General features: G+C 42.3%; 1 protein-coding gene across 2 annotated transcripts in view; it reads right to left on the bottom strand.

Moving 5' to 3' along the window:
- Sh2d4b (SH2 domain containing 4B) overlaps window positions 1–10,994 on the bottom strand; it is a 59,124-nt gene that overhangs the window by 47,841 nt on the left and 289 nt on the right. The window lies entirely within an intron of this gene.

Raw genomic sequence — 10,994 nt, 5'->3', positions numbered from 1 at the left:
GAAAGGTGTAACAGTAGAACACCAAAACTTCTTAAAATTGTCTCAAAGGAGAAGGCACAGGCACAACCATTTTTAAGATAATAGCAACATTTAATATAAAGTTGAAATGGTTTCCATTATGATTAGAAAGTAGTAATGTTTCCCAGTAAACAACCTGACAGCTGTCTTGCATGTGTGTTCAGAGAGACCTGAGCAAGATAATTCTTGGAGGTGTTGCTCAAAATGTGAAAATTTGAAAATTACATAAATAATAGAGGAAAATGATACTGTATTTTATGATACTATAGTGTATGGCAAGAAAAGGAGGCTAAACAACATAACTGCATCTCTAAAAAAAATGAAGACCCACGAAATTCAGCTCAGGTTACTGTATGATAGAATGGTGCCATTTATATACAGATTATGTGGCATATTGTCTACAGACCCAAAGCACATATTAAAATAAATAACGAACATAAGTGTGATACACACTGAATTTGAGTAACAGTTGAATATATTGTGAGGATCAAAGAATAAGATTATAGACTAGAATTCCATCAAAATGGGTCTAGAATACATCAGAATAGTTTAAAGAAAAACTATTAAAGTCTACAAACATAGACTTTTGACAAAGGTATTAAAAGCCATGAAAATTTATATTATTTTTACTATATCTATAGACTCAAATGATTTTAATGAGAAAAATTTTTAAATATTATTTTTAAAGACATGATATGCGGGCTGGCACAATGGTAAAAAGTGCTTGCCACCAAATCTGATAACCTGAGTTTAATCCTGGAGATGAAAATGAGAGAACTGACCACCACACACATGTGATAGCATGCGTACACACACATACACACACAATAAATGAATAATACCATAACTTGCCATAGCCACTAGGTATTAGCAAGACAGTTAATAACAAGAATTGGCAAAAATATGGGAAAAATAAATCCCTCAGTAACTGTTGCTTGGAATGTAGGGTTACAAGATAACCTAGTGATAACAACCAAGAGAAAGAAAAACATGTTTCCATACAGAAATGTACATGAGAAACTAGGCACAGTACCATACACATGTAATGTCAGCACCTGGAAGGAGGAGGCAGGAGGAGTCCTGTGAGTTTGAGGCCAGCCTATGCTAGATATTAAACCCTGTGTCAAAAAGAAAAGAACAACAACCAACCAATAGTTAAAACACAAAAATCCTTGTGCACGAATGTTCACAGAAGCATTGCTCGTCATAGCCTAAAAAGAGAAAATAAGCCATAGGTTCACTACAAAAAGAATGCGTAAAAAAAAGATGACCATGGGGTGGGGGGTGCGGGATGGGGAGCATGTACCTAGAATTACCTGAGACGTTGAGGCAGAAGGGTCATTAGATGCCAGCCTGAACTACATACCCAGGACTGTTCTTAATATGATCAACAGACTAATCCAAACATTCAATGCTACCTTAAATTCGCAGCATGAAAGCTGATTCTAATATCTGCCATAATAAAAGAGCTATAGTAAACAAAATAAATCTTCAAAAAGGTGAATAACCTACATAGTTCCAGTTTTAAATTTATTAGAAAGCTACATTTTCAATATTTAAAAGAAAGCCACAACCACAGTGATATTTATGTAAGGGTAGATACATACATTGGTTGACTAGTAGATAGAACCCAGAAATAAAGCCATATGGACTTTTTGGCCAGTTGTTTTTCAACAATAGTGCCAAGATAATAAAACTGAAAGAGGATTTTTTTTTTCAACAAACAATACCAAGAAACTAACACTCACATGCAAAAAAGAATTTTTGACTCCCACCAAACATCCCACACCTGGCCACATTCAAGCTGTTAGGAAATGAGAACATTAGTACAATTGGAGAGCATGGCAGAGACCCTGGATAGCATGGGGGAAACATTGAATAGCTCGGGGAAGAGCCTAGATAACAACGGGGAGATACTGGGTAGCATGAGGGAGACATTGTTTGCAAACAAACAGCATGAGGAGTTTTTCAGTTCGAACCGTGTGCAGAGAGAAGCATTGCTAATTCTTAGGTGAGAAGAAACTAGAAAGCAATCGTGTTCACAACTCTGAGACAGAGAAGCAATGAAGCCATCTGCAAGCTGTTACTTCTGCAGAGCTGGAGCTGAGACCTGCGATCAGATTACAAGGCGATATAGCTAGTTCCTTTCTCAGGGACTGTCCTTGCTGACCTCCAGGCTGGAGGAGGAAGCAGGAGGTGACATGCACAAGAGTCTCTGACACAAGAAAAGAGAAATTAAATCTGGGTAGTTCAGTCCAGCATCCTCCACTGGAGCCCTGTTCGAGTCAGGAAAGGCATCTGCCTCCATGCAGGTAACTCAACTCTAGTGCTCTGTAAGAACAATGTCCTCCTAACCTGAGTCATTTTCTCCAGACCCATGCTTTCTTTTTCCTTTAGCCTGGGATCCCAGACCACGGAATGGTGCTATCTACATTCAGGGTGGTATTCCCACCTCAAAACAAACAAACAAAAACCCCTGTGAGATCAGCCTCACAGAAATACCCAGAGGTTTGTCTCTTAAGTGAATAGGAATCCTGTCGAGCTGACATCAATATTACAACCAGTGAGCTGGAGCGCCTCTTTACATCTTAATTGTGATATAAAATTTCCTGAGTGGACTGTGGGAGGCGGAATGGGAACATGAGTGAGCAGGTATTGGGGGGCAGCGGAAGAACATACTAAAAGAGATGACTGGAAAGGGGTGAGTTTCAGGGTCAGGTAAAAACCTGGTATAAGGGAATCTCCTAGGAATCTACAAGGATGACCCTAGCTAAGACTCCTAGCAATTGGGGATATGTTGCCTGACCTGGTCATCTCCTGTGACCAGGAGAGACTTCTAACGGAGAGAGTGGGACACCAACCCAATCACATAACCTTGACCCACAGGCTGTCCTGTCTATGGAATGTGCTGGAGAAAGGGTGACCTAGAGATTGAGGGAGTGGCCAATAAATGACTGGTCTAGACTAAAACCCAGGCAGGAGAGTAAACCCATCCCTGACACTGTCTGGAGCACCAGGACCCAGGGACTGGATGACTCAGAGACCTAGGATAGAACCAAACACGACTGGAGAGAAAAGATAATGTCAATGTAGTGAGTGCTAATGGTATTCTGCTATACTCAGAGATTGGTATGTACTTCAGTTCTCATCAGAGAGGCTTTCTTATGCCCAAATCCACGAAGTCCCTGCAAAAGCCAACGAGGAAACCAAGTCCCGTATGTAAAAGCAAAGAACCTTTATTTTAATAAAGTTTGCAAACTCGGTCTCTGAGTGTCCAACCTATTGGAATAAACGGAGAACCCCTAGCTCAGTTAGAATTGGGTTTTTATAGTAGGAAAGGTGGGGGATGAGGGGTTTTTGAGATTTAGGACCCCTGATTGGCTGACATTTATCTAGGGGTGTCCTGGTGAGTGTGTACTCTCAGGTGGTCCTATCTACAGCAGTCGGAATGTTAGGCATTTCCTTTGGATGGTCTGTTTTTGGGTAGTGCTAGGTAATCTCACTTTGTGGTTCTTTCTGCAACCAGGTATTACCTCAGGGTAAACTACTGAGACTCAGGCCTCTTATTAAATTCATCAATGACCAAGTTCTACTCTGGCAGGTGATAATGGTTGGAAGTAAAGGACTTCCTTTGGGTGACCTGCCCATACTTAGCTTATCATGGCTGGCCCCCACAGCTTCATCCAGCATCTGTTTCATTATAGAAACAGATGCAGAGACCCTAGGCAAACATTAGGCAAAGCTCAGGGAGTCACACTGAGGACTGGGAGAAAGGATTATAAAAGCCAGAGGGGTCAAGGACACCATAAGAAAACCCACAAAATCAACTAACTTGAGCTCACAGGGGCTTATAGAGACTGAACCAACAACAGGGATGAGGAGGGGGGACTGGGAAGAGAGGAGGAAGGGGAAACTGTGGCTGGGATGTAAAAAAAAAAAGTAGCTCTCTTGTAAACCACTTATACAGACATTTCCTCAATTTTTTAAATTGTCTTTTCCGAATTGATTTGGAAAACTTGTTTATATTTACTGAATATTAACAGTTTGTTTTACATCTTGTAAATGTTTCCCTCCCATTTATCTCCTATTTTATTCTCTTAAAAAATGTATTATTGTGCGTGCATGTGCTTGCATATATGTATGATTTACATGTGAGAGCAGGTGCGTGTGTGTGTGCCACAGCATGAGCGTGGAGGAGAGAGGACAACTTCTGGGGGTGATTCTCTCCTACTGTGCTTGGAGGTATGGTCTCTTTTGCTTCTGCCATGTTGCATACTCCAGGCAAGCTGGCCAAGAACTTCTAGACAAATCTCCTATCTCAGTTTCCCATCTGGATGTGGAGTAATGAGTAATATACTACACATACAAGCCACTGCACCTGACTTTTTAATGTGCATCCTAGTGGTTAAATTCAAGTCATCAGACTTGTACAAGACCCTTTACCCATCTTGAACCATCTTGATGACCTTTGTCATTTACAAAAGTATTTATTAAGAAGATTGCTTTTTATCTACTAATGTTTTTATTTTCCTTGTTCTATGTTTTAAAAGCCTCTATTTTGCTTCTCTTTTATTCCTCTAATAATTCCTTTTACACTTTTGCTTCTTTTGTATTCTGGCTTTTAATTGTTCTTAATAAGTCTTTTTAGGGGCTGGAGAGATACTTCAGCAATTAAGAGCACTGGCTGGACCTGGATTCAGCTACAAGGTAGCTCACAACCATCTGTGACTCTTCTGATCTCCAAGCATACTACACCAACATGGTACTGCAGACATACATTCAGGCTAATGCTCATTTATATAAAATAAAAATAAGTAGTGTAATGATTGTTCTATCTCTTTAAGAGACAAGCCACGCCCAGCCCCTCCCCATCCGCTAAGGCAGGCAGGTCTTCCTTCCTGCTTGCAGCCTTAGTCTCTCTCTTTTTTCCATATCTCTCTTGGAGAGGCATCTTCTCTCTCTCTCTCTCTCTCTCTCTCTCTCTCTCTCTGCCTCTCTGTTCTTATCTCTCTGTTCTTATCCCTTTCTCCCTTTCCTTCCATAACCACTAAATAAATATCCAACCTCACTCTGTATGGTGTGCCTATCCATCTGTCTCTCGCCCACTGCCACAAGGCTTGCCCCAGGTGACACTGCTGGAGACCAGCCACCTTTGGAGACCTGCAGCGTGGTCTTGTGTGGTGTCCCTGCCTGGGACTGGCTGCTCTCAGGACCCCCTGCCCACTGCCTGCCGCTGCCACTGGGGATCCTGCAGCAAGCTACTCGGGGATCCACAGCAATTTTTAATAATCCATTACAAGTAACATCTCAAAAATATTAAATAGGTAAATAAAAATCATTAAATAACTGTAAGTGAAGGCTGTATATTGAGGTAGGAAGAATAGAAACTTGAATCCTAGCTTCACGTTGAAGCTCAGACCCTACTTCACCTCCTTATTTCCCAGTATATGCTGCAAACCTGCCTGAGACTTCATCTGCCCAATTAAAACAGAGCTTATTCCCACTTCATCAATTCAAAGACACACATTTTAACATTTCTGCAATCAGAATGTGTCTTACAATCAACAGTGTGTCATGATTTAATTCACAAAATGCATACAGGTGCAACTTCCAGGTCTCTAAGAGGGTGAGGTTAAAAAGGGTTAACGTAGGCCAGGCTGTGGGAACACCCAAAATATGAGCCTATTTCCATCTTGTGTGAAGGTCAGAGAGTTTGATGTTGCTCAAAATTGTTGACAACAATCAGGGCTACACAGCCTGACCTAGGGTATGGTTACTTGGTCCTTTTGACATTAAGATGGCACGTACAGGTAGATCCACTCCACCCTGACCAATGCTAAGGATATTCAAGCATACTTCTGCATGGAGGCCTGGAAATGTGAGCCTATTTTCACGTTGACCAAAGGGCAAATAGTTGGAACTTACCGCTAGTTTCAGGATAGAATATGAGCCACAAACTGAATCTCTATTAAATTCAAGGCCATGAACCTGATAGAATATCAACTCATGGAAGGTTCACTAGATCACACAAAATACGTGGGTTCATAAGATCTTCTCTTTATACCACAGACTATCAGCCAAATGCACAGACATAAGCTAAGCTTCATTCCAGCCCATAAGCTATGTCTCCCATTGTCAGTAGATCTCAGCAGTTCTCAGTAGACTATCTCCCATGCCCATCATAAAACTAGGTCTTCGCTTCACCCATAAGAATGTTTATCAACATCTCCAAAACAAATGAAGTCTTCTGGGATTATGAATTTCTTCCCATTTATTCCACACATTGAAAATAAACTTGCCAATCAGACCAGCAGTGCTGACTTGAAAGATGCAGAAAAAGGCCCCACCCTCTAAGCTGCAATATCCTCCATCACCCAGAATCTAGAAAAACTGAAGTAGACAAAGCAGAGATGTGCTACCCCCAAATCACCACACCAGGAAAAGAGGGAGATAAATGTGATCTGCCTCTCTTATGCTATGTGCCTTCAGAGTGGTTAAAGGTTTCTAAAATGAAGACATTTTTTGAATTCCACCCATTACTGTTAGAAAAACTTTGTTACTCCTATTGTAAGGTGAATTTCCAAGGTTATACCACCAGGTGATAAAATCCAAGGGACCTGGTTTCATTCACCAGGCTATACACATTTTTAAAATTGCATCAACAGCCGAGCGTGATGGTGCATGCCTTTAATCAGCATTTGGGAGGCAGAGGCAAGTAGGTCTCTGTGAGTTCAAGGACAGCCTGGTCTACAAAGCAAGTTTCAGGACAGACAGTGCTGTTACACAGAGAAATCCTGTCTCTAACCCTCCCCCCTAAAAAACAGCATCAACCCAACTCAACTCAAGAATAGAGGAACTGAGATGCTGCTACTCCTCACCATTGAACACTTTAAGAATTTAATGCCAGCCCCAAGAAAGTGCACATGAGCAAGAGTCCCAACTTGATGTTACCATGAGGAATGAAGAGGAAGAGGAATCTGCACAGACCTTAGAATGTGGGAATAACTGCATGAAATCTTGCAGGTGCATAGTTATGCCACATTATCTCAATGTGACAAAACGATTTTCCATTGAAAACAAAGGGTCAGAAGTATCAACAGTCAACGTGATGGTAGACAAGCAGATTTTCAAGCAGGGTGTCTCCATTTGCTGCAACTACATCAGGAGACTGTACCAAAGAGCAGGGTGGAGACAGAAGAGTATCATCATGAGAGAACAATGTGTGCTCATCCCAGATTCCAATGTCCTGTCCTTCCCCCGTGTAACAGAGGTCTAAGCTATCATTCTAGCTTGTTTCTGTGATCTCAAATATGTGTCCCAGAGTTGGGAATGTCAGCAAGATTTCTGAACTAGAATGATTCATGATTCCTGGGTTTAGTCATAGCCTCGTAAGACATAACTAGGGATAGGCCAGGACATTTTGTCCTAGCTTGACTCTCAGTACTTTCAGAGTGTGACCTGAGCTCCCAGGTGGTGAACTTGGGTCTACTGTAAGTTGGAAATTTTTCCCAGTAAAAGAAGAGGTCAAAAAAACAAACAGAATGGGGACAATGGCCAGAGGAGCATGAGACCATTTCAGGATGAACATGCTTGAGCAATGTTGTAGAGAAATCCCAAGAACCCAGCAGACCACTCAACAGGGGCACAGTTAGACACTTGTCTAACTTCCAGACAAGTTAGAAGAAGGGAAGGCAAGTATGCAGGGGAGAAAAATGGAAGGATGTTCCTACCTTGAGCCACCATACAGATGCCTTTCATGACACCTGGATCCTGGCACTTGTGTAACTGGGTACCCTGTGATCCTTCTAGTCAAAGTTTCAAAGGCTAAAACTATACAACCTTATCAATGTCAGCACTTAGGGTAAGTGAATGTACAGGTGAGTGGCTAGACATGAGAACAAATGATAGATTATGTATTTAACTGGATTTCCAAGATCAGAAGGAATTGTATAGGAAAAGTTCGGCCGTGCCATTCTAAGTCAAAGTCATGGGATGCATATTTGACTTCATTTCTCAGCAGCTGGGTACCATTGGCTGTATTGCATCTGTTCTGTGAGGCTCAGCACTCTCACCTGAAGTACAGCCATAGGGAGCCTTCAGGATTGTGCCTAAACAAAGTTGACACACAGGGTGTAGGATCTTCAAGACTCCTTGTTATGATTCCAGGACAGGAATCAGCCAATATGCACTCTCAACCCTCCAGCAAAAAGTTTTCTGGTTCCTGGGGCACAGCCAGTCCCTTGTCTAGAATTCTCCAGGGTCAGGCCTAAGCAGTCCCCAAGGGGGCAGCACTAAAGAGATCACAGACTGAAAACTGAATGGGATTTTGGCCTAGGAGGCACATATTACTCAGTAAGCTCCCCTTCTTTTCTATTCTTTATAAATCACAAATCTAATTACCCAGAAAAGAATCTTCTGCACCAGAAACCCAAATGAGTATAATGTATAATTTATATATAAAAATGTAAGTGTCAGCATGTGATAAATCGCCACCTAAATATTTTTGCAGTTAAATTTGTAGGCATCTATCGTTCTCCCAGAGGAGCTACCAGATAGGTGTGAGGCCTTAGGACTCAGGCAGAGGGAGGCTGGAAAGCTTTGACTGTGGACTTATCCAGCTAGTGATTCGGTTGCCAGAGCATGGAGCCCAGACTTAGCACCTATACCCCCGCTATCATGTCAGAGCTCTGGTACAATCACCGTACAGGGAGGGTGGGGGCAGGTGGAGGGTGTTTCTGCTAGTTCTTGTTCAAAGCAGGTATTCAACATTGTCCCAATTCTATGCTGGGCTCCAAGGGAGGAAAACACAGTGAAGTAAAGCTCCAAGGTTTAGCAGTTTGGGATCTACTGGGAGAGCCAGACAAGTGAATGATGAATAACAGTGCCAGGATGACAAACGCTACAGCTGGGGTTGGTCCTAGTGCCAGGAAGCTACAGAGAAGCAAGTCCTTCCTACACCAACGGCATCCTCCAAGTCTCCAGGAGCAGGGCAGGCACTCACAAAACAAAGGGACATTGCCAACAGTAAGAAAAACCATGGACATGATTAGGTAGTGCCATCGTGCCAATTGGTATGTATTGGGGCAGACCAACAGTGAGGCTGGATTGGAAGGCAGAAGCTAGGTCACCAACAGGCCTATATGCCCAGCCCTGGAACAGGATTTGGCCTGGATTGAACACTTTGAACAAATCAAAGCTGTACAGTTCATTTGATGAATAGATAGAGGCCAAGTGAGGGTCATGGGAGCAAAAAAGAAAGCAAGTGTATTTGTGTAGAGTTATGGCAATGTGTTATGATAAAATAGCCTTTACATTTTTAGAGACTGGAACTTTTACCGTACCTCACAGCCAGAGTTAATAATACACCTTGAGATATTACTAAGACTTAAGATTGATATCCTACTGTGAACTCAGCCTGTTTGTTTAATCTGCCTTTAAGAAGGCAGTGTAACAACCAACATTAATTGCCTAGAGTTCCCAGGTAATCAACTTTTCCTGCCTAAACTAATGCATAGCCCAAATCTTAATCCACCTGGCTTTAGTGGACTGTACCAAGTTTGAGTCTTGGAAACTTTGAATAAAAAGACCATAGGGCACACAGTTGACCCAAGTATCAGCATAGAGAATACAGTTGAGGCAAGATCCAGGAGCCAAGCAAGTGTCATGCAAGGTAGCTCCCATGCCCCTCACTCAAGAGTAATGTATGTGTTTGGTACATGTGTCATAATAATCACTTGCCAAAACCAGCAAATATTGGATGAAAACAACCCTAGGAAATATTGAATAAATATTGAATGAAGCATACAAACATTGCTTGGTAAACTTTGATGTTTATAGTACTCTTTGTTATCTGGGTTACTTGCGGTCAGTGGGGATCAGTGATTTAATCTCTCATAAAACTGTGTTCAAGATTTCTGTAAAGTACCCTTCATCCCTTCCCCATCCCTTCCCCCCAAGTGATGCTTTCTGTATTGTTCAAGAAAATAGAGAGAAAACCCTTGGTTAGGGACAGAGCGGGAGAGACAGGGACAGACAGATTCACAAGACAGCCTTATCAGGCACATAAACAGACTCATCCAACAGACAGAAGACAATGGAAGCCATAGGGAGACTAAAGTAGCACATTGAATCTGGGCTCATTCTTGATCAGATGACGCCAAGGAAAACTGCCATCCTTAATGCATGCAACACCAACACTTTATTGGTAACCCAGAATTTACTATTAAAGCATTCAAACTGACCACAAAGCAAGAGCAACATACACAAAGGCTACTCTCCACAACAGGCTCTTACATCCTGCCCAAGGTGCAATAGCCTGTCTGAGGCTAGGTAGAGGTCACAAGCAGGTCATTTAGCATCAATCCATGGCTCTGACTGACTTACAAAAAACTTTGGATATAAAGAAGACAGGGGCCCTTGCTTCTTGCCTGAAGTCGCTAATGCCATTTGGAGATGATGAATAATCATCCAAGGAAATTTCCTGGAATCCTTCTGCCAAATGTGCAATGAACCTCCGAATACAACCACAGCATCCTCTAACATGCACAGAGAGGCAGGATATAGAGTACAGGCCTGAGCTGAGATCCAGAGTCTACATGGCAGGGAGGAAGGACATACATATCTTCAAGGCACTATGCCTAAAACTGGTAGCGAGGCAGAAGAATACATCCTTGGTTTGGGCATGCACCTTAATGGCAGAGGGCCTACCTAGCATGCAGAAGGTCTTAGACCCAATTTCCAGAATCAGAAAAAGAATGATAGAAAGACTGTTGTCTATTATCCGTCACGCAATTGCCAACTATCTGAGCATGGTTTCAGTGGTGTTGTCTCAGAATGTGAGCCGTATACAACAAGACAAAGCAAGTTCCCATTTCCCCAGCCCATCTGGGTCTGGTATAATCCTGGCCACATCCTTCATCTATCCTCCTGGTTGGAAGATAGAAAACCCAAGCTAGTGGGATCAGAGCCCCCAGCAT

The sequence above is a fragment of the Microtus ochrogaster genome, chromosome 6 (genome assembly GCF_000317375.1).
Source record: "Microtus ochrogaster isolate Prairie Vole_2 chromosome 6, MicOch1.0, whole genome shotgun sequence".
Taxonomy (NCBI): domain Eukaryota; kingdom Metazoa; phylum Chordata; class Mammalia; order Rodentia; family Cricetidae; genus Microtus; species Microtus ochrogaster.
The sequence above is the reverse complement of the archived record's forward strand: the minus strand, read 5'-3'. Positions and strand labels throughout refer to the sequence as shown.